The sequence below is a fragment of the Periophthalmus magnuspinnatus genome, chromosome 21 (assembly GCF_009829125.3).
Source record: "Periophthalmus magnuspinnatus isolate fPerMag1 chromosome 21, fPerMag1.2.pri, whole genome shotgun sequence".
Lineage (NCBI taxonomy): Eukaryota > Metazoa > Chordata > Actinopteri > Gobiiformes > Gobiidae > Periophthalmus > Periophthalmus magnuspinnatus.
The window spans coordinates 31270941-31294966 of NC_047146.1; the positions used below are offsets into that span (position 1 = coordinate 31270941).

General features: G+C 41.0%; 1 protein-coding gene across 1 annotated transcript in view; it reads left to right on the plus strand.

Moving 5' to 3' along the window:
* LOC117389521 (inactive dipeptidyl peptidase 10-like) overlaps positions 1–24026 on the plus strand; it is a 364225-nt gene that overhangs the window by 283374 nt on the left and 56825 nt on the right. The gene's annotated exons all lie outside the window — the stretch shown is intronic.

Sequence of the window (24026 nt, forward strand, 5' to 3'; positions counted from 1 at the left end):
ATTCAATATATATATAATGTTGTCATGTAAACCAGACTTATTGACAGTGACATTTAATACACTCGAGCTCTGCCTCACTGCAATGAATAAAACAGTTATTCATAAAAACATAAAATCTATTATTTACATATCACTCGGTGGTGGTTAACATTTTTATAAACAAATGAAGCCGACTGTGGGGAAATGAAACACAAAACGCTTCATTTAGACAAGAGCAATGAGATTTTTATTCTTTTACATGAATTTTAAATGAGATAATTGTTGTACTTTTTATGGCTAGATCTCCAGTGTGCTCATTTATTCTCTTTTTAAATAGGAAAAAATATATCTCAATTATATGAAGAAAACAAGCAGCAAAAAAAAAACAAAAAAAAAACAAACAAAAAAACAACAACAACAAACAAATAATAATAATAATAATAATAATAATAATAATAATAATAATAATAATAATAATAATAATAATAATAATAATAATAATAATAATAAAAAATAAGAAAAAAATCATTAATAATACTATATACAGCAACTAACTGATACAGGGTCCATGTTCCACAGTATGGCATTAAACATTTCTTGCATTCAGGTAACAGGTGTATGCATCATATGAAATCTTGCATGTATTCTTACTGTGAGCGTGATCAACCCTCCACAGATCTGACCTTTAACTTTGTCTGGTGGAATCACTTGCTTGTCTCCATGGAGATAGATAAGTTTAATGCAGTACTGTGGAAAATTCCAGGCAAAGAAATGACATATGGAGACTTGAAAATGGTTAATTCATTCCTGACTGGACACAAACATATATTTTAGTTTGGGGTAACTGCTCAAATATTTGGGAAATTTTCAAATCAGAAATAATAAATCACTGTTCCTGTGGAGTGTTTTTGGGAGGTACAGTCTAATTATGCAGTTTTTATAAGAAAGTTGCCTGTCTCGTGGTAGTACTAGCAACAGGATGTGTTGTTGTTTGTAGTATATTTATGTCACATTTGTGGCACACCTGTGAGACCACAGACGGCACCATGGCCTAGTTTACTGCCTTATGAAAAGAAAATATATTTAGCATGTGTACTACAACTTCAGGAAAAAAAAAAAAAGTTTTAGGAAAATAAAAATGTTTTCAAAATAAAAGCAAGTTACATTTCAAGTTCATACAGCAGAATATACACTGCAGACTATAGGGCTGGGTATCACTAAGAAGCTTCCGATACGATACTTACCTCGATACAAAGGTCACAATATCATAAATACAGTGGTCCCTGGTTTATCGCGGGGGTTACGTTTTAAAAATAACCTGCAACAGGCGAAATCCGCAAAGTTGTCAGCTTTATTTTTTATAATTATTCTCTATGTTTTTTGGCAGTAAAACCCCTCACCACACACTTTATACACTTTTCTCACACAGGCGTTACCATTTTCTCACATTTCTCTCTTGTTTCATTAATTAATAGTGACTCTCGTGTATTTCTCAGTTCCTCTGATTGTGCCTCTTCGTCCTGGTGCCGCTCTGCTGTAGTGTCGATCCAACGTTTATGTAAATTTGTCTGAACACATTCTGTACTGTACAGGAGACACGGCACGGAGGAGACTGATGGACAATGGTCTACAGTCCAACAGCCAATCAGGACGCACGACACAATGCACGTTCATACACTGTAAAAAAAAAAACATGTAAAATTGCACTAAGAAATCAGCTAAATAGCGAAACCACGAAAGGTGAACCGCGATAAAGTGAGGGACAACTGTTTATCGATACAGTGCACTTTCGATATGTTCTATGTCAAATCGATATGTTTTAGTAAAAAATAACGATATTTGGCCCCTTACTTAATAATCAACCCCATTTTCAAAAACAAACAAACAAAACAATGGTTCATTTGTCTGCATAGCTTAAACAAACTTAGCATTTAGCGAGTTTAAAAGGCCCGTATTAGGCCATTTTCTGATCTATGTTATAACATCAAAAAACAGACCTGGAGTTGTGTTCTTTTTGTTTCATTCACACATGTTTAACACACAAAACCTGCATATTTAGGCTCAAAACAGAAAAAAACACTCTGTTCCACCTTGTGATGTCATCATGTGGTGATACAGGAAGTGCTCCGCTGTGTTTTTAAACTCTACACACCTTCATCACAATAACAAACATAATTCCAGCTCTGTGATTGTCAGAATACTGTGGAACATTCCAGGCAAAGAAATAACATACGGAGACAAGCAGACCACAGACTCTGCACTTAAAAATGATGCAAATGCTTTAAAAATCAAACTGTAACACAAATAGTATATGCTTTATGCTTTGTGATTGACATTTTTACATTATTTCTATCAAGCGTTCCAACTATTCTGCTCGGAGTGTCACTAATGGTGCAATGATAATTATAGTCTTCTAATGGCAGACATCCATCCATCATTTCTGAGTTCAAATGTTAAAGACTTGGGCTGCTGCAGAGCCATCACAGACCCATCTGTCAAGAACAAGTCAAACTCAGAGGAAAAAATACCCTTTTGACAGAAGATGACAGGATCGGAGCCTGAAAAAAACAGCCCTGCAGTCGAAAATGTGGGTGAAATTGCTACAGTGAAGCCGTGGAGGAGAATCCATTTGCAGTGTTTCAGTCAATGTTTTGACTTTGAATTTGGATTTCCCACCGCGGGTACCATAGCAACTAAAGAGCCAATCCAGAGCGAGGCTGTTGAAGGTGACGCCCCTTCCCACCTGCACCGCTGGTTTAGCAAAGGCACTTCAATCAAACACGTTGCTAATGTTAGCGAGAGAGACCTCAGGGAAAGAAGGCACCTCATTGTTGTGTTATTAATGTTCATATCTTGATTTACAGACAATATAGTGAATAAAAACACCAGGGTCATGTAGATTGGGTTAAAACGAACATTTAAGACCAAAAGACCAAGTCTGACAGCAGCAGTTACAGAGAGAGGCCACAGTTTTTCAGTTTTTAGACCATTGTCCATCAGTCTCCTCCGTGCCGTGTCTCCTGTACAGTACAGAATGTGTTCAGACAAATTTACATAAACGTTGGATCGCAGTGTGACTGTCATAATACTGGTGTAGGGTGGACCAAAGAGGTGCAGAACTCGGAGCAGATTTACAGTGTTACAGTAAATTACAATGGGAGCAGGGGTGGTCCAAGGAACGGGAGCCAGAGCGGGAGACGTGGAGCAAGCCGGAGTCCAGGATGAGACAAGGAGTTGAAGACAAGGAGTAGACTGTACCGGAGCAGGAGCACAGGGTCAGGAGCAGAGCGAGAGACCAGGAGCTGGAACGGTCGAGAGAGCAGGAATGTTCGACACACGGACGATCTGGCACCGAGTGTCTGGTCCCGGCTCCTCTTATCCACGGCAGGTGGCGTTGATTGCCCTGATGGAATGCAGGTGCACGCGGGAGGAGCCAGGAACTCCGCCCAGCTCCAGGTTCAGGCAGGTGAGGGAGGGGGGAGAGCACACAGGGAGACAACATAGGAGCAGAAATACATGCCTCATGACAGTGACTCTGAAGTGCTGTACGTTTGCAATTTGTTTTCTCCCCGACAAAACCCACAATGTCGATGAAACGTTCTGCACCGACAAAGACGCCTACGAAGGTTTGAACTTTGAGAGAGTTTAAACGAGAGAGAAATGTGAGAAAATGTTAATGCCTGTGTGAGAAAAGTGTATAAAGTGTGTGGTGAGGGATTTTACAGCAAAAACATAGAGAATAATTGTAAAAAATAAAGCTGATACTTCATGGATTTCGCCTATTATGGGTTATTTGTTGTATGATAAACCAGGGTAGACAGCCTATGGGTCATTGTTAACATTACGGTTGCTAGGTAACAGTTAAGAATTACCTCAGTGTATGTCTACGTATGTCCAATCAGGAACTTTTAAGTGGTCGTAATGTTTTGTTTTGCTACTATTATGGCCACAGCTGCCCTGGGGTAGACTGGCAGAAGCAACTAGACTGCCAAACCATTCAATACGCAACGTGAAAGCTGAGGTCTTGCCCAGTGTGCTTTAAACATCGAACGCATTTTTTCCCCGTCAACAAATCCCTTATCCACCTTCTTAACACTTATGAATACTGTTTTATTCCAAACCCAGGCACATTTGTCATTCTCAGGTGAGTGTTTTGGCGTCTCCGTGCACGCCCTCACCTCCACATGTGGGATTACACAGTAGCCTTATCACAGTAGCATCTGCACAAGGAGAGATTAGCCCCACAAAAGCCCCTGTAATCTGCCCCGAGTCCTGTTTGTCCCGCGACACGCCTCTTGTGTCTTTCAGATTGTAGACGCTTGTAATTCTCTCCTCAGAGCTAATCCCCCCAACCTGACAACACCAAGAGATGACAAGATTCTGGCACCAGGCACTTTCTCAGAAGCCAGAATTCACTAGATTTTGTTATAGGTGAAAAAAAAGAAAAATATGTGCTTAAAGCTGCGGCAACTGAGTTTCAAAGCGTGAAAGGAGGATTGTATTTTTGATTTTTTTATGAAGTAAGTTAGAAAAAGTAAATAAAAAATATAATAATTGGTCAAATGCACTTTAAATTCAACGTTGTAAGACTGGGCTATGGTCTGCATTCACTAAGTAAGTTTTTTCTTCTTTTGTGCCTTTCAAACACAGATGTAAACACAGATGTATATATAAATGGACATAGCTAACATGCTAGCTGTTGCTATTAACCCGCTCTACATGATTCCGGTGTGTTTATTTGACGATTGTGTTTGAAACTCAAGATATGAACATTAATAACAGACCAATCAGGCAACTTCTTTCTCCGAGGTCGCTCCCACTAGCGTTAGCAACAGCTTTGATTGATGCCGTTGCTAAGCGTCCGCTCCCTACTAAACCAATGATGCGGGCGAGAAGAGGCGTTACCTTCAGCCTCGCTCCGGATTGGCTCTTTGGTTGCTATGATACTTGCGGTCAGAATTCCAAATGTAGAACTCGGCTCCGAAGGCAAGGCAGGTTTATTTGTACAGCACAATTCATACACAAGGTCATTCAAAATACTTTACAGAATAAAAAAAAAAAAAACATTAACATTAACATTAAAATCATAAAACAATAAATCAAAACATAAATAATCACAAATAATCATCATAAATTTACCACTAAAAGAGAAGAGTGCAGAATAAAAACCTTTCAGTCGTATGCACAGCTGAACAGAACCGTTTGAGTCTGGATTTAAACATTGTCAAAGTCGAGGCCTGTCTCACATCTTCAGGACGACTGTTCCAGGTTTTAGCTGCATAAAACTGAAACACTGATTCTCCATGTTTAGTCCTGACTCTGGCACCAGCAGGAGGCCGGTCCCTGAAGTCCTCAGAGTGTGAGATGGTTAATGTGGCTCTAACATGTGGGAGATGTATGAAGTACTTCCTGGTTCTACTCCTGACCTGAGCAGCAGTGTTCTGCATGTTCTGTCTTAAGGCTCGTTTGGAGAGACCAGTGAGCAGGACGTTACAGTCGTCTAACCTACTGGAGACGAATGCATGGATAAATCTCTTCAAGTCTGATTCTAACAGTTAAACTTTGATTTTTGACATGTTTTAGGTGGTAAAAATCTGCAGATGTTATTGATTTGATGTGACTGTTAAAGTTCAAGTCTGAGTCCATTACTACCTCTAGATTTCTCGTGTGACTTGAAGGTTTTAGAGAGAGACTGGAGGTGACTGATGACACTTTCTCTGTGTTTCTGTGGGACAAAGACAACGACTTGAGTTTTGTCTGAGTTTATCTGGAGAAAGTTGTTTTGCATCCACACAAATTCGCCCCTAAACTGCTCCACCCTCGATGAGCTTCATTTGACTGGAGCCAAGCGTTACTGGTGACATCACACTCACTTACTCCATTTCTTTACATGATCTATGCTTTCAAAACACTTTTCATTCTTGATACCTTTTTCATCCACGCCTAAATCTCTTGCTGTTCTGTATTATTCCTATTATTCGTATTCTATGAGGCAAGAAAACCTTAAGGCGCCCTAAGCTGAGCAGAAGTGTGTGGGTTTGAAGTTGCTCAGACATTGAGTGGCAGCTTGTTTTGTTTTAGCACCAAATAGTGAAGAGTTTCTTTTCATTACACCTACTCGGACACATTTCCCAACACTGCTTATAAAAACGACCATTTTCATCAGATTTATGTCAGCAGACTCCTCTCATTTGAAGCTAGCTCCTTGAGGCTAACACGCTAATGAAAAACAAGTAATCTAAAGTGGCAAATGCAAATTGTGTGTCGTGGTTGTAATAGCAGTATGAAGCACGAATGCAATTTCTGTCCGGATACGTTTGTGTTGTTTTGAGAGCCAGAGGAACATATTTATCATTCATGTATTGTGTTACCGTGCACCTGCGGCCCGGACCTCCAGGCAGCGTGAACCGTCTGTTTCTAAATCGGACAGAAAAAGAGCTTTTGAAACATGTTGTCAAATAATATTCAGTAATCCATTCAGCATAGCAACCTCAAACCTGAACTTCAAACTGTCTCTGCGTCTCTTTCCGACTTTAAAGGGCTCATATTAGGCTGGTTTCTGATCTATGTTATAATGTAGTTTCCTCATCACAAAAAGACCTGGAGTTGGTTTGTTTCACTCACATATTTAACACAAACGCTGCTTATTTAGGCTGAGCTTTTGTCTCAAACTGAAAACGCTCTGTTCCACCTTGTGATGTCATCATGTGGTAATACAGGAAGTGCTCCACCGTGTTTTTAAACTCCGCACACATTCACGAGAAGTATTTTGGGTGAATTCAACTCTGGAATTGTCAATCTCTACTGAAATAAAGGTCAAATGTAGCTGTTAACTTGAAAATTATCGCTAAATGACATCACGAGGTGGAACAGAGCGTTTTGAGCTTTGGAGATGTAACAGACTAATAATAAAGTGTTACTCAAACATGTGTGAATGAAACAAAACACAACTCCAGGTCTCTTTTTGAGGAGGAAACTTTATAACATGGCCTAGAGCTCACAAGAGTCATGTGTAGTGTGACATAGCACCTTTAAGTAGAAGGCGAGACAAGGCAGGTTTATTTGTACATCAGTCTGTACACAAAGTATTTCAAAGTGCTTTACAGAATAAGAAAGACACTAAAATCGCACAGAAGCATTAGTGGTTTACCGAAAGACTCAAAAATGTGTTTTTCTTTTTAATTAAAAACGCCATACCTGTCATGAGGGACTTCCAATCAATTCAAGACAATACCAGTTGAATAATAATGACTTCTTCAGATTTCTACTAAATTATATAACAAGTTTCATGCCAAAAATAAAAATGTTTTTGAAATACCTATATTGAAAATCTTTATTAAGACACATCTAGATGATTCTGTTTGAAATTGATTTCTAGATTATATAAGGACTTTCAGGACAGACCATAATAACCCTTTAAGGACTGAGCACATTATAGACCAGTATAACTCGCCTAAACTTTTATTCTTTTTTGCCATAAAAATCATGTTAAAGGAAGTATGAGAATGTACAGATTTTTTTCACACAACTTCCTCTATTTTACACATCCATCCTTATTTTTCCCCTTTGATGCATCAAATAACTGACTGGGAGAATCCCGGCAGCACCTGTGCTCTGATTGGTCTTCGAGGGCGACGTAAGCACATGACCGTAATGACAGTAACATACTTAAAGAGCCTTCATGTCTCTGCTTTGAGACGCCGTTTGAATTTACATGAAGCACAACTGGTTGCAGAGTTACGGTAATGAAAAGTCTGCAACCTCGAGTCTATTGACAGTGATAGCATCCAGCGCTATAGGGTTAAACAAAAATGGGAAGGGGAAGCGAATACGGTTTTGTCGAATGAAACCTGGTTGACACACCAGTCCAGTGGAAGATCTTCAGTTCAAATTCATGGAGATGTTTTATTAAACCTGCACAAAGCTCACATTACTCAGGCTCATCCGGTTGCTGGAGGAAATGTGATATTCAGGGACAAATCACTGTCATTTGTTTTGTCATTTGTTGAATTTGTGGAATAATCTTCTTAAATTTACAAGTGCCTTTAAATCGGGACGAATTATTGTTTGTACTTTTATATTCTGTGGACAAAAGCACCGAGATGGGACTTTTATTTGCTATGTTGAGTTTAGCAGCACCGAAGTCAAAAACTAAAAAATGGTTAAAGGCAGATGTCCCCACCCTGGATGACTGGCACAACCTGGTGAACTCAATGTTTATCATGGAACGGATTACAATGTACAACAGACTCCATAGGGACAAATTTGACAAGATATGGGAGAAATGGAAATCGTATATTATGTTTAGAAAACCACAATACATCTGATCCTGCGATTGTTAATTATAGTTGACTGTAACGTACACCCACTGTGTGTTTACTGTTTGAATGTTGTTGTGTTTTGTGTCTTTTTATGCCTGTAAAGTAAAAAAAAAGAAAAAGAAAAATGCCATACCTGATTTTTACGCTCTTAAAAACATGAAAATCAGAACTAGTTTGCAGTTATTCCTCACTTATGCGCTCTGGCCATCCAAATTATTCACCGCGATGACTTTTTTATAAGTGCTTTTCACAACTGAGCAGCTAACAACAACTAGCATGCTAACCACAAACGTCGTGATGCTTGAACTCGCTTTATAACTAGATGCTGATGGTCCATGACTTGGTTTTAGCGTGAAGAGCTACTTATACAATATCTCAGCTAGGACAAGACAAATGTTGCTCAAATGCATAGAAAATAAAATGGGATGGGGTCTTTCATTTTGTAAACGCTTTAAAAATTCCAGATTGAGAAACGTCTCTACTTTTATGGGCCTTACGCCTTCCCTTACTCTTGTTTTCAGAGGTACAGTACATCACCGCTCTGTCCCAGCGCAGTCTCTCACACAGAGCTCTGCTAAAGGTTAAAATCTGAGGGCCATCACTGTAAATACACCCACAGGCCACGTCTCCATGGCAACCTCCTCGCTCATACCCCACAATGCATCTCTGTAGTTTGTAGTTATTTGCCATTTGTCTGTTTCGCAGTGAACAACTACCCAGGGAGATGCTCTTATTCTTTTGTATTGATTAGATTTTTTTTTTTTTTTTTCTGTAAAAAAAGTGCAAGGAATAGACTGTACCTTTTATTGTTAGAACTCCAAGTCACTGTGATATTTCCAGATTGATTTTTCTAATAAAAGCTAAACTACATGAGAAGTATAGATTCTAAAATGGAACAATATCCCTCTTTCAGATAATATTTACAATATGTTAGAGCATGAGGAATATTCAAAAACATAAATCCAAATAGTCGCTGTCTGACACAAGGAGTTCAGAGAATATTAACAATGTGCCAAAGGGTTTCTGAGACCTACGAACTACTTAAGGTGGCTAGCTTTAAATAAATACCTCCTCCTTTAAAGAGAAATTATGCAAAATCGACTTTTTGAAGCTTTCTACCACGTTATAGCATTGTTCCCTCATCAAAAACATGCCCAAACAGGTCTTAGATGTCCTCCATGTATGTTTGGGTAATCAATTCTTCATAAATATTCAAAAGCGTGATACAAAATAATACAATATAACTTCACAAATCTGATGCAATGTGCAGTAGTTTCATTAGCAGGGTGCACGCTGATTGTGCTGTGATTGTGCTCTGAAGGGGGAGTGATTTAGTGCAGGGAGTAAAGGGAGGAGACACTCAGAGCGTCAAATACAAGACTGAAATGTATAAAGTGTGTTAATACATACAACACAATACAACAATACAGTGGTCCTTGGTTTATCGTGGGGGTCACGTTCTAAAAATAAGCCGCAATAGGCGAAATTTAAACACTCAGACCGCAAAAGGTGAACCATGATATAGTGGGGGACAACTGTGTAGCATTTTCAAAACCGTAAAAGTAACATTGTGATCTAAATATAAAGCTGCTTTTACACCCAAATTTGAATCTTAAAATCATCCAAATAATTCATAACGATGTTCCTTTCTGTTCACAGACAATAAAAATGCTTTGAAATATACGGTTGAATCCAAAAGTTTACATTTACTATATAAAAAGCCACAGTTTTGACTCAAGTCTTACATTTTAAAGGCAATAGAACCAAAGTACTAATGAACTATATGTTTGAAGAAAGTAATGGGGAAAAAAATCCTTCTCTCATTATTGTGGCGTTTAGAAAATAGAAATAATTTTGTTGATCATAATTGACCTAAAACAGGAAAAGTTTAGTCTGATTTCATGTTAGAAGTGAGAAAAAAAAAAAAAAAAAAAAAAAAAGGATATGTGTCTTTTTCTATAGTGTCTGTAAACTTCAGGTTTCAGCTGTACATGTTTTATTTTATTACATTTACACTGGTCCAGTCCTTTTGATCTAATTACACGTGTCCAATGAGAGCGCAAAATCTGCATATCTATATACATTTTTTGACCTCGATTTAAAGTTAGCGGCAAACCCAACTTTTCCTTCCGCACAAGTTTTTACAGTTATTTCAGCATTTCCCAGAGGCTCCGAGACAGACAGAGAATCACAGAAGGAATACTGATGAGAGCCCCAGTCTCCCTTTGGACTGTTCAGCAGCATCTCCAAAATGTGCCTCTGTCATACTCAGCACCTAAAGAGAGAGGAGGAGGAGGAGGAGGAGAAGAGAGAGAGAGAGGGAGGAGGAGGAGGAGGGGGAGGAGGAAGAGGAGGCCTCAGTCTCCCTTTGGACTGTTCAGCAGCATCTCCAAAATGTGCCTCTGTCATACTCAGCACCTAAAGAGAGAGGAGGAGGAGGAGGAGGAGGAGGGGGAAGAGGAGGAGGAGGAGGAGAAGAGAGAGAGAGAGGGAGGAGGAGGGGGAGGAGGAGAAGAGAGAGAGGGGGAGGAGGGGGAGGAGGAGGAGGAGGAGGAAGAGGAGGCCTCAGTCTCCCTTTGGACTGTTCAGCAGCATCTCCAAAATGTGCCTCTGTCATACTCAGCACCTAAAGAGAGAGGAGGAGGAGGAGGAGGAGGAGGAGGAGGAGGAGGGGGAGGAGGAGGAGGAGGAGGGGGAGGGAGAGGAGGGAGAGGAGGGAGAGGAGGAGGAGGCCCCAGTCTCCCTTTGGACTGTTCAGCAGCATCTCCAAAATGTGCCTCTGTCATACTCAGCACCTAAAGAGAGAGGAGGAGGAGGAGGGGGAGGAGGAGGAGGAGAAGAGAGAGAGGGGGAGGAGGGGGAGGAGGAGGAAGAGGAGGCCTCAGTCTCCCTTTGGACTGTTCAGCAGCATCTCCAAAATGTGCCTCTGTCATACTCAGCACCTAAAGAGAGAGGAGGAGGAGGAGGAGGAGGAGAAGAGAGAGAGGGGGAGGAGGAAGAGGGAGAGGAGGAGAAAGAGGAGGAGGGGGTGGAGGAAGAGAGGGAGAAAGAGGAGGATGAGGGGGAGGAGCGAGAGGGGGAGGAGGTGAAGGATTTGGAGGAAGAGGAGGAGTGGAAGAGGAGGAGGAGGAGGGAATTATAGGCCTAGAATCAGAAGCTTTGTCTTGTTCATGGAGAAGTGTGAGTTTTCAAACCCTGGTTCGTTTTGAGGTTTTTCTCTTCTATGGGGTTTGTCTGTGTAATCCTCAGTCGTCCAGGTCTGATCCATAGTAAAAGACAAAAGTAAAATCTGTCAACTGGACAAAAAAGTTGTTGGAGTGAAGACGTTTGGCTGCTCATTCAAGCCGCTTCTTCAGTTCTGGTCAGATTGCTGCTGGACACTGCCTCATATCTGTCTGAAGGAGGAGCTAACGACACTAAAACTGTAAACAGCTTTTATTTACAGTTTCTGCTGTAGGCTCGGTCTGTTAAACTGCACTGTGCACTGTGCCTGAGTCATACTTAGCATATTCATTCAGCTTTAAAGGGGCCTTCACACCTATTGGCATCCTGGCTCACTCTGTTGTTCTCTTTTTTCTTTCGTTTGTTTTGGGTCTGAGTTGTAGATCTGTGAGAGATTAAGTCTCAGGTCCCCATTCTTGTTTAAGGAAGGATTGTCTTTCCTAACAAAAATAGTTTCTTTAACTCTCCTCTCAAACCATTTCTTTTCTCTGGCTCAGATCTGAACTTCACTCTCTTCAAAGGAGTGGTTAGTGTCTGTGAGGTGTAGATGAACAGCAGACTGTGGTCCTGAGCTGCTCTCTCTCGGCGTTGGTACATCCTCTTACACTGAATGGAGTAGACTATATTACTTTGTCTGTCTCTGGGTTTTGTCCTTTGGGTGAGCCAGTTTCTGTCTTAAAGTATTTGTAGGTTTGAAATGTCCCTTCTATGGGGTTTTAACTGCCAACACATAATATATTTAGATCATCATGTGCCTTGTTTTGAAAATGCTTTCAATTCATCAAACATATATTAAAATGTTTAAAGGGCCATTATTACTGTATTTTCTTACCCATGTTCTTATGTTGTTTCCTCATCACAAACACACCTGGAGTTGTGTTTTGTTTCATTCACATATTCAACACACAAACCCTGCATATTCAGGCTGAGTTCTTCTCTAAAACAGATCATGTGCCTCTTGGAACAATGTGTCTCATTTGTGCTGCTGACAGGTGCAGGAAGACATATGCCTTTAAAAAAAATAATAAATACAATAAAATAAAATAAAAATAAATAAAAAAATGAATTAATTAAAAATAAAACAATAAATAAATACATTAATTAATTAATAATTAAAATACAATAAAACTAAAAATAAAAATAATAAATTAAATTAAAGAATAAAATAAAAATAAATTAAAAATAAATAAATAAATATTCTAAACTCTTATTCAAAATTGAACATGTTCTTGTTGCTGTTCTTCTAAAAAAAATTGCACTGTGGCCTAAGCAACCCAAAATGTGTTGTCCACAGATGAGGACGCCAGGTCTCATGAGGTTAAAACTGTCAAAACTGTTAAAAGAAAACAAAAGGGAAGCTGGATTAATAAGTACGAGTTTTGATATAGAGTAGAATCATTTTGGACAAAGAACTGAAAGCTATATATTTTTGTTTGTTTAAAAATGATTGTATTAGTATTAAGGTCATATGTGGCAGTATAAATATGATTATTCAAATTCAAACCATTTCTAAGGAATAACCAGGAAATACTTTTGAAAGCAGACATTTTTTCCAAACAATTATATGTGTAAATTCATCAAGCCTGTCCAAAAATGCTCATAGTGGGACAAACCTGCACACAGTGGTCATATATTTCATTATGACCCATTTATTCTGTGGGTTGTGGGATCTGTGGCCAATGATATAATACTGAAAACATTTATGAATCCTTCTTCTTTGACACCACCTTGCCTCTCTCTTTATTTCTGTCTCCCTCCGTCTCTTCTGTCCCTCTTAAAGTCTCTCATTGACTTTAAGTGTGTTATTGATGTGGTGCGTTCATTGTCTTTGCTCTAAAAAAGTCGTATAAAACCAGACTCTCCGTCCAAACCTCCAGAGCCCGTTCCCGTCCACAGACCCTCGCTCTTCTGTGTCACCGAGGCTTTGGGTGACACCGAGCTCCGTCAGCAGCTTTTGGGGCCAATTTTGTGTCGTGCCAGTTCTTGGTTTTGTTCTCGATGTGTAGAACAGCGATGTGTTGTTTAGTCCTCGAGTTATTCATGTTTTTTTGTCGGAGTACAAATGACTGCAGATGGAGCACCAGTGTGAGCAGAGCCAGGGCTTATGTAACAGTCATTTCATTTTAATAGATTCCCAGGGTTTAGTTTGTTTGAAAAAAGAATCTATTAAAATACATCGCTACTAGAAGTCATTTTAGTCATGAGTAGTAGAAGATATTTTGGAGCACATGAAGTTATTACTGTGCCTAGAATGTTCTGCAATATGAAATTAGATGAGCAGTAGCCTCCACCTGTTAAAGATCAGTTTTTTCGAGGTATTTTTGAGTAATACAAATAATAAGTACTACTACTACTATCTATATCTATACTACTACTACTGCTACTACTACTACTCTCCCCAATATCAGCGTCCATATGTTTTTACTACTTTTATTCCAGTGAGACATTTTCTGACATTGTCACACTTACAGGGTTGGAGATAGACATATGTCCTCCTTGGGTTTTTTTGTTCTACATATTCTGAGAAAAAAATTTCAAAGGTCTAGGACAAAGTAATATTTTTGACCTCATTCAAATTTTCAAGGGGGCGCTGAGGAGCTATTTTAAATCATAGCCCAATAAATTGTACATTACTAGGCTCAAGGTGTCAATAAGCACAACTCTTCCATTGGGTCTGACTCATTTTGCCTTTGCATCAGAAAAGTGAACGTTTTCATACTCTTCAAACTGGCCACTGTTTTGCGGGACATTAGACATTTTATAAAACATGTAAATAACTTCGGATACACAGGGGCATGGGGGTTTTTGGTACTTTGATAAATTTTTGGTCAAGTATTTGATATGAAAACTGCTTTTGTCATTCCTGGGATTGATCCAATATGGCCGACTTCCTGTGTGGTTTAGGGCAGAGCCATAATCTAATGTTACGCGTGTTGTCACATGTGGCGAGTTTCAGATTTTTACATTGATTTTTTTCAGGGTCAGGCTCTAATTGGCCCCATGAAAACCAAAGTTTGAGGTGGTGCTCAAAATTAGAGCCTATCAAGTTCAAATTTCTGATAGCAGTTTCTGCCATGTCTGGTCTTGTTTACTACTTTTTTTTTGGCCATTTTCCAGGCTCTGGACATGGTTTTAATTAGTCCCTCAGTGAAACATTGTCCTCGGCTTAAGCCTATTTAATAACTTTTTGGAAAAAAAGCAGGGTTACCAGATTTCATTGACCAAACCCAGTCATACAGACCCCTCCTCTCTCTACAGAGCACTAATGCCTTTAGATATGAGGATTTGCCACCAACATTCAAAAACTTTATCAGGAAATATTCCATAAATAATCCAATTTACATAGAAAACAAATTTGACCCAGTTGGTGTGGAATGCACCTTGTAACCTCTGGTAACATTCGCCATTCCTGTTTCTATGGGTCTGTGTTCCAAGCTTTCCTTTAAAGCATCACACAAATAAAATGTCCAAGGTCGGTAAGGGAAGGTCTCACTCCACATTGAACCAGTCAACAGACGACACACACAGATCCTCGCTCCAGAATAATTCACTCAGAAGAGACAGTCTTCTCAGACCCATTTATACTTCAACATGTTTAAAAATGGTCGGTAGATTGGAGCCAGTGATCGAGCACCTAAAATCACTCTTTAAGGCCAGGGAGGAGCAGTGGGAGGACAAATCTCGAGGCCACCTGCAGACAGGAGAGGACTGGATACAAAAGTTTGAGAACCTCCAAACTGAGTACAAGAAAGTCACTCAGGAGCTGCAGGCCCACAAGAACCAAGAAAGGAAAAAACTGCTCAGGAGATCCACAACAGCAAAGAGAAGCAACAGCAGTGGGAGACAGAGTGAACGAGCCTACTGGACCAAAGCAATGTCTGGAAACTTAAATCTGAGAACCTTCAAATTGAGTTCAATAAAACCACTGAAGCAAAACAAGCAGGTGATGAAATGCAGTAGGAGTTTGAGGAGGAACATAGAGGCCTCCTGGAACATCTCTCTGGAAACTAGAAAAGGAGAGGGCAGTCACGGTCAGCGGTCAGGAGACAGAAATGTGTTCATCAGAGCCCATTGATGCAGCAAAAGAGGCTGATGTGACTGAAAATAAGACTGAAGATAGCTCAGTAACACCTGGAATTATGGACTCCTCCAACCTGGCAGTGCCCCATGGTGACCAAGAAGATGCCTCTATCATGAACAAAGCAGAAGAGGCCACAGTCAATGAAATCCAGGAAACTAATAAGATAGAATTTAGTTTACCAGAGCCTGATGATGCAGAGATGGACAAGGCCAAGGCAAAAAAATCATCTAACGTCGAACGGTGAAGAGGTTAGTCTGACCAACATCAGCGAGCCATCCCAGCCAGACGAGGTGCAAACCATTACAAATGTCACCAGCAGCAAGAAGTCAAAGAAAATGACCAGAAAAGAAAAAAAAGACGTTGCAGTCAATAATAGAAAGGCTAAAAAGGACACAACAAAGGCTGAAGTCAACGAACAAAAGCAACAAGACTCAAAAACCTCTGCTCAGCCCCTGCCAAAACTCAACTGTAAAGAACCGAAATCCAAAGTGACCGAATCCAAACCAAAACCAGAGGGGAAAAAAAGAGACAGGACGATTTTAAATTTGAGGCCGTTGATAAACATTCAGACGACGAGGTCTATGCGGAAGCCAACAGCAAGAAGAAGGGGAAGAAGAACCGGAGACGTTAAACCACACAGGAGAACACAGAGAGGACCACACAGGAGAACATAGAGAGGACCACACAGGAGAACATAGAGAGGACCACACAGGAGAACATAGAGAGGACCACACGGGAGAACGCAGAGAGGACCACACGGGAGAACGCAGAGAGGACCACACGGGAGAACGCAGAGAGGACCACACGGGAGAACGCAGAGAGGACCACACAGGAGAACAAAGAGAGGACCACACAGGAGAACATAGAGAGGACCACACGGGAGAACGCAGAGAGGACCACACAGGAGAACAAAGAGAGGACCACACAGGAGAACACAGAGAGGACCACCTGACACCCAAAGACCTCCTGCAGTGTTTAAAATGCAAATAAAAATATGAGCATCAGATTATGTCCACTTTGAGTTATTCAAGTATTTGATCACACATGATATCTTTGTTTTGAATGTGCTTTGGTCGTCTCGTTGCTTTTGAAGTAATGGCTGTGAAGTTAAATGTGTTGATGTATTAGATGCATATTTTTCAGTTCCTCACAGGATTACTTTACAATTTAGGGCTAAACATTTTGTAGAGTTCACCCAGTGTTGTGCCATATTAACTTAACTTATTAACAAGCAGGTGATGCCAGCAGGCTGTGTTACAGGCCAGATCTGTGGAGAGGTGACCCTGCTCACAGTCACAATGCATGTTTTTCATAGTATATTTCAGCAACAAAAACACCTGTAATTGAATAAATACAAAAGAGATAAGTTAATATCATATAGTGGCAGATTGAAGGGAAAACAATAACATCGGCATGGAGATAAACTTCTAGCTAACCCTCAACCTGAAAAGTTACATAGTGCACCTTTAAAACGGCACACTGAGAATTATTTAATAGCCCATGAAAATCAAACTTTGAGGTGGCGCTACTGAGTCATCTTTCATTATTTTTTCTCAGGGTCTTTGCTCAGAATTAGAGATCATTTATTTCTAATTTTTGATTCTGGTTAATGACATATCCCGACTTATTTACTGCTTGATTTTTGCCATTTTCTGTGCTCCAGACGAGATTTTAATTAGTCCCTCGCGGAGACGTTGTCCTCGGCTTGTGCCTAATAATAATAAATAATAAAATTGCGGAACATTCCAAACACAGCAATTAGATTTTCAGGACCAACAGAAGCTCAGATGGTAGTTTGGACCTGAAGGTTGGTGGTTCAAATCCTGCTTTCCATGTAAACATCATTGAGGGGTTGAGTGGCCAGATTCACTGACCCACAGACGATGCTGTTGTTGTGTCCTTGGGCAAGACACTTAACCCACCTTGTCCCCAGTGTGTGAAGTGACTGCCTTGGTGAAAAAGTTCTGTATAAAAATGTGACCACTGACCATTTGCACAATCACCTACCAGAAAAGTAACAAAGGTCAAGTTTAAGGTGTACTTTTTTTACTTTTTTTGATCTCTGTGGGAAAATTTGTCCCCTGCATTTGACCCATCGTTCAATGTTAGCTAGTCTTGGTCAGGACTACCTCAGCTGGAGGATTTTGTTTATTATTCATGTTTTAGATTGATGAGCAAACCTGGAGCGAGTTTGTTGCTACAGTGACAATAGCCACTCATAACAAAATTAGCTGTTAGCTGTTAATTGGTGCAAAATTACACACAGTTTCAAAGCGATTGTGTCATTTCTTTACATTGGCCATGGATGAAAATCATGTGTATGATCTGGTTAAAACTGAATTCAAACTCCTCAGCTGTCTGTTATAGGGCAAACGCTTCACCACCTGAGCCACCAATCTATTTCAGTCTATTTATTTAGTTTGGTTTTTTTTTCTTCACTGAATGCTTAGCTCCAGACTTGTTGCGAGCATCAGTACTAAACTTGAGAGCTGACACTGGGCCTCCCTGCTGTGTCTGGCCCGAGGAGCAGGTTAAAATAAAGCCTTTTGTGAAATCGTCTAACACAGCGCAGAGGAGTGAGCGCTGCCTGTAGCTAATCCCTCCTCCAGGTGTGTACAGGTCTGCTAATGCTACAGGCCGCGCTAGAGAGAGGAGCGAGCTCACGCCGGGACAGAGGGGCTGGGGCTGTGCTGTCAGGTCAGGGTGGGGGCCATTTTGAATTATACAATACAAAGTGCTTAGGGAGGATTGGGGTGAGTCTGACTGTCAATACTGTTTCATTTTCATTGAGAATTACATAAGGGCCATTCTGCAGTTCCACGCTATTCCACAGTATTGACCACTATGCATTATGAGAGTTACAACATTTTTGTAAAGCCCAAACCTTTTTGCCCCGGGCCCACACATTTCTGTCTTACTTGAACCACTACTTTGTACTTCTATTTGAGAAACTTTATTTTCTCTTACTTGAGTACATTTTTGTCTACTTTACCCACTTCTGCGCTTAAGTAATAGTAAGTAATATCCAGTGTAGTCTGTTGCTCACGTGTTTTTCGCTCTGTCCATTGAAGCGGAGAAGTGCTCTTGAACATATTTTATCCCTGAGTTGTCACAAGTGGCTGCGTTAGAGCTTCTACTTAAGAGCCTTTTAGCTAACCGCGCGGTCACGCTAGCTCAGGACAGTGATACTATACTAGAAAATAGGGCGACAGTGGCCCAGTTGGCGGAGTGTTTTGTCCACTTATGTGAAGGTTGGCGGTGCCATTCCAGCTCCACAAATGAATGCTGTTGTTGTGTCCTTGGGCAAGACACTTAACCCACCTTGTTCCCAGTGTCTGTGTGCACTGGTGTATAAATGTGTGAGTGCTTCCTTGATGCTTTGAGCCTTGAAGGTGGAAAAGCGCTATGAATTTAAAAAAAAAATAAATAAATAAATAAAAATAAAAAAATGAAAATACCTGCTTTTAAAATGCAGCAGATTTTAAATTTTTTTAATTTATTAATTATATTTATTTTATTTATTTTTTCTTTATTTTAAATCAATACTTGCAACATTAAATACATTATTCAACAATGTTAATAATTCTAAATTTCATGTTTTTTTTTATTTATTTTTTATTTTTTTATACAGATAAATAAATAAAATAAATAAATAAAATGCAAAGAAGTCTTATACATAATTAATTTCAACAGCGTGTTTAGAGTTAATATGTCAAAATTGAAAATGTGTTTAGATAAATTTGGAACAAGGGCTTTACATTTAAGAATTTACATCTATAAATGTCCAGTTTGGCCTGTAATAAACAAGAATTATAGAGCAGTTCTTTTCTGTTACCTTTCAAAATGGCTCCATATTTTACATCCTTGTAGGTTACATTAGGTAAATCCGTATCGTATTCCACCACCCGCGTTTGAAAAGAGTCCCGAAAGGTTCTAATGTAAACGCGGCAGATTTAAGCCTTGATATTTGCGTTGCGTTGTAGCCGTCTGCAGCGCTAGTCTCCGGTGGATCACAAAATGCTACTTGTGCCTCTAAATCAATATTTGTCTCGTGGTTCTCAGGTGTAAGATAAATTTTGGGTCCAGTTTGGTGTGTGGGCGTGAGCGGGGACTGTGGACGCTGGTCTGCTCATCCATCATGTTTATGTCGACATATATTCTCAGGTCATACAACTCAGCGTTTGACACGGTATCGGACAAGGGCGTTATCCCAGTGTAACCCTGTGGAAATTGGATATTGCATGAAGTGAAATAAAAAAGAAAAATATATAAACAATTCAGAGAGATCTTTCTGGTTACTAGTGACTGCCACTGTGTCCTTGGGCAACACACTTTACCCGCCCTGTCTGTATTAAAGGGGGCCATGTTATAACTGTGTTTCCTTCCCATTAGCTTATCCAGAATTGTATTTGGACAGAACTTCCCCCCCATGTCTGCCCACTTAAAAATTAAATAAGCTTTAAGCAGCATATGTCAACCTCCCGCAGTGTAATTATATTTGGCCCGTGCACCACTAATACTACAAATCCCAGAATGCTTTGCTTTTACACTGCACTCAGGACCAGCAAACGCCCCTCCTTTTCTGTTGACACTCATTAGCAACCAAGCTACAGGTCACCTTGGCCAAATTAACTGCTACAGAGAGAGACATAATTTATTTTATTTTAGTAATCCTTTAGTTTGATTATCTTCAAAGATCAAAAGTGGTAGTTTTCAAGTCAACATCTACATTTTTCCTTTAGTTTAGTAGAATTTGGCAATTCCAGGTCTGAAATCATCCAAATGATTCTAGTGAAGGTGTGTGGAGTTTAAAAACACAGTGGGGCACTTCCTGTATCACCACATGATGACATCACAAGGTGGAAGGTGGAGTGTTTTGAGTTTGAGACAAGAACTCCTATGCCTAAATATGCAGGATTTGTGTGTTAAACATGTGTGAATGAAACAAAACACAACTCCAGGTCTGTGATGAGGAAACATTAGAACATAGATCCAGTGTAAATATGAGCCCTTTTGTCACAGTGGGATTCGAACCAGCCGTCTTCTCGTTATACGACCAGCACTCTGCCACCTGGGTCATTATCAACGTCAACCTCATCAAAACAATAACAGCCCCATGTCCCCTGATGTCCTCCCTGTCATATCTCCTCTATAAACGTCTCTACTCAAGATGCTAATGTGTTTGTGGTGTCACACAGCCATCTATTATCATGTCAGGAAGAGGAGGAGAGGAGGAGAGGAGGAGTGGAGGAGGAGAGAGAGGAGGAAAGGAGGAGGAGGAGAGAGAGGAGGAGAGGAAAAGAGGAGGAGAGAGGAGAGGAGGAGAGAGGAGGATGAGGAGGAAAGGAGGATGAGGAGGGGAAAAGAGGAGGAGAGAGGAGAGGAGGAAAGGAGGATGAGGAGGGGAAAAGAGGAGGAGAGAGGAGAGGAGGAGGAGGAGAGGAGGAGCGGAAAGAGAGGAGGAGGAGAGGAGAGAGGAGGAGCGGAGAGAGGAGAGGAGGAGGAGAGGAGAGAGAGGAGGAGGAGAGAGGAGAGGAGGATGAGGAGGAGAGGAGGAGGAGGGGAGAGGAGGATTAGGATGAGGAGGAGAGGAAAAGAGGAGGAGGAGAAGGATGAGGAGGATGAGAGGAGGAGAGGTGGAGCGGAGAGGAGGAGAGAAGGAGGAGGGGGGGAGGAGAGGAGAGGTGGAGCGGAGAGGAGGAGCGGAAAGAGAGAAGAGAGAGGAGGAGAGAGGGAGGGAGAGGAGAGGGGGAGAGAGAGGACAGGAGGAGGAAAGGAGAGGAGAGGAAAGGAAAAAGAGGAGGAGAGGAGGAGAAGGGGAGAGAGGAGGAGAGAGAGGAGGAGCGGAGAGAGAGGAGAGAGGAGGAGAGGAAAAGAGGAGAGGGGAGAGATGAGAGGAGAGGAGGAGAGGAGAGGAAAGGGGAAGAGAGGAGAGGAAAGGAAATGAGGAGAGGAGGAGAGAGAGAGGGAAGAGGAGGGGAGAAGAGGTGAGATGAGGGGAGGGAGGGGACAGGAGAAGAGGAAAGGAGGAGAGGAGGAAGAGGGGAGAGGATAAGAGGGGAGAAAGGAGAAGGACAGTAGAGGAGGTGAGTGAGGAGAGAAGAGGGCAGAGGATGGGGCGATAGAGAAGCGGGGAGTGGAGGCTAGAGGAGGGAAGAGGAGGGGGGGAGGAGGGTTAGGGGCAAGAAGAGGACAGAGGAAGGAGAGATGAGAGTGAGGGAAGAGGAGGGTGTTGAAGAAGAGGATGAGAGAGGAGGACAGAGAGGGAAAGAGGAGAGGGGAGAGAAGAGGGCAGAGGAGGGGTTGAGAGAGAGGAGGGAAAAGGGGGAAGGGAAAGGAGAAAGAGAGATGAGAGGGAGGAGAAAGAAGACAGAAGAGGAGAGGAAGGAGGAGAGGAGGGAGGAGAGGAGGGCGGGAGGAGCCCACTTTTCCTTTGGGTTTTATTGTCCTGGGCCTGATGCTTTTTTCAGATGGTATTAAACTGTCTGGGCCCGTCGCTGTCAACGATGCAAATGAGCTGAGATACTATCACTGCAAACAACCAGCGCCCTCTCTCTGCCCCTCCCACTCTCTCTCTCTTTCGCCCTCTTCTATCATTCACTCCCTCTCTTCTTCACTGTGTCAAACTGGCTAACTCCTCACTGTCTCTGATACTTAAGTCATCATTTTCTTCTGACAGTGTTACAACAATCTGTCGGATTCAAAATATCCACAGATTCTGATGTTTTTCTGTGATAAGTGTAAGTCCAATGATTGAACTGAATTGATTTAACAGTGAACTTTGTGGCTCTTTAGTGTGGGATCCAACAATTAAGTGTACAGTGTTCCCTCGTTTATTCCCTCGTTGTTTTTTTTTGTCTGTAAAACCCCTCACCACACACTTTATACACTTTTCTCACACAGGCATTAACATTTTCTCACATTTCTCTCTTGTTTAAACTCTCTCAAAGTTCAAACCTTCGTAGATAAAAAAAAATAAGCACAGTATTATAGAATGAAACCAAATACTATACTGTACTGTAAATAGAAATGACTTTTAGAAATACTGTAACAAATGTAATTTTAATGATCAACCTACAAAGTTGGACACATAAAAAATGAGTAGTATTTCACACTTCCTCTGACCCCGCCTCTTTGTCCTGGTGCTGCTCCACTGTAGTGTCTCTTTCCCTGTGCAGAGAAACACCTCTGAGTCCAAAGCGTTTCTAAAATTTGTCAAACCAGCCATTTAAATTAAATTAAATGAGCTTTGTGCTGCGTGAATAGGACTCGCCGATGGCCCGGGCTCCACATCATTCTGCTCCTCGCCGTCATGAACGTCATCTCTGTCAGCAAAGGTTTCATAAAGCGTTTTAGTTTTTGCATGGATGATGTTGCTTTCCAGAGTAATGTTCTTTTTCCTGCAGTCACTGATCCTCAAAGCTAAAGCAGACTCCCTCCACACGATGGTCTTGTTGCAGTTACACCCATTTTTGCTCCTTGTTCAAACTTATTACTGCTGTCGTCCTCGTGTTATTTTCCTCCTTCTTTATGTGACGAACCAAAGACTCATTTATTCCGTAATGGCGCCCCCTACAGCCGCGTAACTTCCTTCCTTCCTCTGAGATAGTTAGCATCTTCCTCTGCCTTTTGGGCGCGGGCGCAGGCGTCTTTGTCGGTGCAGAATGTTTCATCGACATCATGGGTTTTGTCGGGGAAAAAAACTTGCAAACATACAGCACTTCAGAGTCACACTGAGATCCAACGTTTATGTAAATTTGTCTGAACACATTCTGTACTGGACAGGAGACACAGCACGGAGGAGACTGATGGACAATGGTCTACAGCCAATCAGGACGCACAACACAATGGTCTACAGTCCAACAGCCAATCAGGACGCACAACACAATGGTCTACAGTCCAACAGCCAATCAGGACGCACGACACAATGCAATACACTGTAAAAAAAAAAAAAAAGAATGCAAAATTGAAAAAAAAAAAAATCTGCGAGCCAGTGAAACCGAGAAAGGTGAACTGTGATATAGTGAGGGATAAATGTAATGTCATATTATTGAACATTCCAGGCAAAAAAATGACTCTATGGAGACAAGCAGGCGGTGTAAATAAACATGATGCACCTTAACACAGGTTGTTGTTTATGTGAGTCCTGGATGAGGTGAGTCCAGAGCGGCTGGAGAGGTCAGAGGGACAAGCATGTTTTGGACACTTTTCCTCAGGACAACTGTGGCTACAAATGTATTTTCACTTTCCAATAAACGGAAAACGGCCACGTTTTTATATAGTGTTTTTTTCCACTTTAAAGTCACTCAACAATCTTTAAATCATGGAACCGCTCACTCATTCACACACATATTCATACACCAATTTGTGGGTCAGTGGCGATGTGTTTATGTGGCCTGATCATATATTAAGATCATTTATTG